Here is a 6000-nt window from a genome sequence, read left to right as displayed (position 1 = left end):
TAACCGTTGTCGAGTTCAAAATGTTAAAAACGGTTTATTTAAGAAGAACCGTTGTCAAAGTTTCATCAACTGATAAATATAACAACGGTTTAGCACGCAATAAAACCGTTGTTAAATTTTGACATTTAACTAAATAAGATAACGAAATGAACCTTTATCATATATAATATTTAACAACGGTTTTGGAACTACTAAACCGTTGTCAAGAGTAAACTATGACAACGGGTTTGAAACCGTTATTAATATTTAATAACGGTTTCTTAAAAGTATACCTGTTGCCATAAACATATTTAACAGAAGTTTTATAATGGTTCTTGAGTTGTGATAACGGTGTTATAGATCCGTTATTGATGTTATATAACGGTCGCGTGTTTGTATACAACCGTGGTATATATTTAACAACAGTCATTTCAATAACGGTTTCGTGTTTCTATTTAATAACAGTAATTGCATTATTTGACCGTTATTGAAGGTCTTATTTGGCGTAGTGCATTTTATATGATGTTCGGTTATGTTATATTCTGCTTTTTGGTTATTTGCAGGTTGAATCAAGATAGACGCAGATAGTTGACGTTCAATGGAAAATTGATGTATATACTTGGTCATTTGTTGTTAGTTTTCATCTTGTTTAATTGAATATATCAATTATTATAATGTAGAAACTCAGTTATTGTAATGTAGAAAAACTTAGTTTTTGTAATGTAGCAACTCTCATATTTGTAGTTATTCCAATGTAGAAACTCAGTTATTGTAATGTAAAACTCTAGTATTTATAGTTATTGTAATGTAGAAACTCAGTTATTGTAATGAGTAAATCGTGTTATTGTATTGAGATGAAACTCAAATATATTCATATATATCTATCTTGTTTTGTTTTCATCTTATTTAATTGAATAACTAGTCATTTTCATTTAATCAATCATTGAGATTGGTTAATGCAATTGCAAAATATGAAAAATGAAATAATCATATATAGCAAGGCTAAAAAAAATCACTTACTTTCATTATATAACTATTTTGTTTCCAACACATTACACTCAAATATCTCCAGTAAATTATAGCTAAGCATCATCATCATTAAATCTAAGCATTTTAAGTAATACATCTAACAATAGTTACATCACAAATATTACATATATTTATCTCCATTACAACGTCTAAAAATATTTCTTCCAACGAGAACTGTGTCTTGCCGCTGTTTTCACGTTTCTTCCACCAGTATTTCTTCCCGACGAGAACCATGTTTTGCCTATTGATGTTAGGCTGAACCAGCAGTCAAGAAAAGTTCACTGAAAGAAATAAAAACAGAAATGGAGTAAGTTATAAATAACTATACAATTATAAGCAGATTATATAAGACCACAACAATAATTACAAATTTAAATAACTATGTTTAAACAATACAATAATTGAGATGTAATATTACTATAACCAATTTAAACAGATTATATAAGAAGACATCATCTTACAACAACATTAATTTGAAATAACAAATTTAAAATAATACAATAACTAAGTTTGAATAATACAATAATTCGGTTAAAACAATACAATAACTGTTGTTAACAGGTTAAAACAACAACAAAAAAGTAACTGCAAATTACGATAACTGAGTTTGTATAATACAATAACTCGGTCAAAGTAATACAATAACGGTTGTTAACAGATTAACACGGTAAACACAAGTAACAAATCAACGAAAATGAAACGGATATTAAAGAAGAACGATAATGAAAATGCCCAAATCAGATCTAGAAAAAACAAAATTAGTGCTTACCTATAGTGAAATTGAAGAAAAATACGGAGATGAAGCGAAAGCGACAACAAAATCAATATGACGAAACCTTCGTAATTGATGACAAATTAGAACATGGATGATGATGATTGAGAATGAAGATTGAGTGTGTAGCCTGCAATTTGAACGAATTTGATGAAAAAGAAATTTGACAAATTGGAACGATGTCGTCGATCTTTTTTTTTTTTTTTTTTTTTGCTGTCTTTTAGGTGGAGAAGAAGGGGAGAGAGAGTGATTTTTCTAATAATGAGGGAGATTGAGAGAAAAGTGAATATTTATAGGTTAAGCAAGATTAATCTCAACCCTCCATCTTAGATGAGATGAATGGTAATGGAGCTTGTCATTGTACGCTATCAAACACATTTATACCCAACTACTAGCATAGGAAGCAAGTCGGGGTTGATCCACGGGACGGGGGTACTCAAATTGTTCAATCTAATCGTAGTTGCACTTAGGGTTGTCACAATTGATTTGGGTTTATGATAAAAAACCAATGAAAGCAATGGAATAAAACAAGCAATAAATTAAGAGATGTAAAAAATAATAAAGATATTAGAATGTCATGGGATCATAAGGTAATCATGGTAAGATAGCATAACTGAGTTATATAGATGCAAACAATTTATTATTGTTGGAATTAAGTTAGTTCATGTCATATAATTCATAAAAAAATTTGGGTCCGGAACTGAGTCATTTGTGACTTTACAACACCAACAAGTCAACATAATTCATCCTATTAAACTACATGCATAATAAACCAAATCCTAGGGAAACTTACGTCTCGGAGCCGAGTCGGTTAAGACTTTACAACACCTACAACTCGACTTGAGTTTTCCCTATTCAACTCTATGCATGGTCTAATAAGACTTGAGTTAGTTTATATCTTACAAGCCTCATTGAAAATATAAGAAATGGGTAAAAAATGCAAGGTTTCATAGTCTATCATTTCATCAAACATAACATGTGCATAAGTTGGAGAACAATAAGCAAGCATTCATATGAACTCAATAAGCATGAATTTATCTCATGATTAACTCCCCTAATCCCCCACTAATCCTAGTTAAGTTACTACTCACTTATTATCATGGAAAACATGTCATCAATGGTGTCAATCATCACAACAAGTATAAACATGATAAAAAACTGAGGAAATAAACAATTAAGAGTAAAGAGTAAAGAGATTATACCAAACTTCAGATGAACAATTGGAAAGGAAAGAATAATAGAAGAAAACTTGATTGATTGATGAAGAGTTGTCAATTCACCAATAATAACCCAATAATCTTCAATTACCCAATAATGAACTTGAAAATAAATTAAGGAAAGATTAATGTGTAATTTTTGTGGAATGATTGAGATTAATCTATTCTAATCTAAGAATGCTTAATCTAAACTAAGGCAGCTTAATTTAATCTAAGGAAACTTGGTAATTAGCTAGGTAATACAATGGAGTATATATAGGGGTACATCATTAGGTTAAGGGTAGATTAGTAAATAACAATGCTTAAGTATTGAATAGGGCTTTGTAAGTCACGAGAGAAATGAGCGGATCATGTAGAAACTCCCAAGGAAATCCGCGCGTCCTGGCTTGAACACGCTAGGTCCTGTGATGGAATCCGCTCGGGCTGGCATCAGCACGCTCGGATCCTAGGCTTGGGACGCGCGTCCTGTGAGGGTATCCACTCGGACTGCGACCAGATTCCATCTTCTTGCTTTTAAGCCTATGATCCTCCTATATACTCTAAGTGGCGAAAATCATCTAAAGGGGAAGCAATTCAAGGGTACACACTCCATTGTAGATATCATTTCTCCAAGCTACTAAGTCTAAAAGGATACCAACAAATCACCTCCAAGTTGTGTCAAACTAAGGTACTTTTATCCTCAATCGCTAAATGCTTTTGTCAAGAGTAGACTCATTATGGTGTTAGAAACACTATAGGATCGCTGAATTCCTCGTCTTGCTTAGACAAGAAGAAGGGTCGTCCCCTCTCCACCATGCAACAAATAAGATCAATGGATAAAAGGGATCACGATGTTTTGAGTTTCACATTTGTAGTTTGCTTTTTGATTTGTTTTTCCCCCCAATTTCTTGTGGTATTTGACATTTGGAGAACATTTCTTGCCATTTTTGATGATTGGCATTTTGATACTTGGCAATTCTTTTCAATATTCATTTTTGAACATTTTCAAAGTAACCCCATTTTGTAGCAATGGTACTTTTATTGAAGCATAGGAGTCTATTTTTGCTCCTCTTTTCATTGATGCATTTTGCAAACTTTTTGATTTTGATTTTGTACTTGAAATCAATTTGATGTTTTCGTGCCCATTTCCTTTTTACTGAAAAAATATGACGATAGAAGTGAAAGAATGGTTGCATGGTTTCAACGGTCACCTTGGAATAAACGGTAGTCAAGGAGTTATCACACCACAAGGTACTCTTGACTAGACCTTAGTCCATGGATCAAAAGATACTAGTATGACACATCCTAGCGTGTCTTGAGGGTATTCTAGCAAACAAAGTCTCAAGATGAAAATTTATCTACAAGGGCCTTATATACACTTGTCAAGTTTTCCAAATAGGCATTTTTACAAAATTTTCTACCATGCAAACTACATGCCATGATGCAGCTAACATATATACAACTCTAATGCATATGCTTCTAACAACTATCATGCCACATAAACTAAATGGAAACTCCTAACAACACATAGATACACAAACCGCAACAACAAAATACATCACATCCTCCTTGACATGTAAGCCCATCCTCCTCATAAGAATAACGAAAATAAATGGAAGGGAAATAGAGATTAGAGCGATCATACCAAACGGTCTTCACATTTCCTTGACAATGCCTTAAATGTAGTGTTGTATCTATGTGAGAAGAGAACAAAAACACAAGTATATACAATTCTACACTACTAAATTAAGGAATATGTTTTTGTTTTTTAAATTTTTCAATTTTTTTGGATTTTGTTTTTATGAAATTAAAGAACATATTTTTAGGATTTTTATCTAAATTTTTCAGTTTTTATGTATTTTGGAATATAAATTCCAATCCCCCACTTTATTTTGGACATTGTCCTCAATGTACATATAGGAGTAGGAATGAAAAATAAATACATCTTTTGGATTTTTAAAGTTTTATGGAAATTGAAGTACAAATGCAATGATATGATATGAATGAATGCATGCCCTAACTAAATGCAATTCTATATGACATAAATAACAAATGAATGCAATCTAAACTACACTAAATGATGCATGTTCTCACCTATGATCAAACCTCCCCAAAACAATTTAAGCACATAGTGATGGAGCTAGTCGTTGTCCGCAACCAAACACATTTATAACCAACTACTAGCATAGGAAGCAAGTCGGGGTCGATCCACGGGACGGGGGTACTCAAATTGTTCAATCTAATTATAGTTGTGCTAAGGGTTGTCACAATTGATTTGGGTTTGTAGTTTTGTTCTAAACTAATAAAAGTAATAAAGTAAAACAAGCAATAAAACAAATAAAGATGTAAACAAATAATAAAGGATACTAGGATGTCATGGGATCATAAGGGAATCATGGTAAGATAGCATAAATGAGTTATATAGAAGCAAGCAATTTATTATTGTTGGAATTAATTTAGTTCATGTAATATAATTCATAAGAAGATTCATTTGTGACTTTACAACACCTACAAGTCGACTTAATTCTTCCTATTAAACTATATGCATGATAAACCAAATCCTAGGGAAACTTACGTCTCGGAGCCGAGTCGATTAAGACTTTACAACACCTACAAGTCGACTTCGGTTATCCCTATTCAACTCTATGCATGGTCTATTAAGGCTTGAGTTGGTTTATATGTTACAAGCCTCATTGAAAATATAGGACATGGGTAAAAAATGCAAGGTTTCATAGTCTAGCATTTCATCAAACACAACATGTGCATAAGTTGAAGAACAATAAGAAAGCATTCATATGAACTCATTAAGCATAAATTTATCCCATGATTAACTCTCCTAATCCCCCACTAATCCTAGTTAAGTAACTACTCACTCATTATCATGGAAGACATGTTATCAATGGTGTCAATCATCAAAACAAGTATAAACATGATAAAAAAGTGAGGAAATAAACAATAAACAATAAAGAGTAAAGAGTAAAGATATTATACCAAACTTAAGATGAGTTGTCAAATCTCCAAATA

Source organism: Silene latifolia, chromosome 10, assembly GCF_048544455.1.
Source record: "Silene latifolia isolate original U9 population chromosome 10, ASM4854445v1, whole genome shotgun sequence".
Classification (NCBI taxonomy): domain Eukaryota; kingdom Viridiplantae; phylum Streptophyta; class Magnoliopsida; order Caryophyllales; family Caryophyllaceae; genus Silene; species Silene latifolia.
This window is presented reverse-complemented; position numbering follows the sequence as displayed.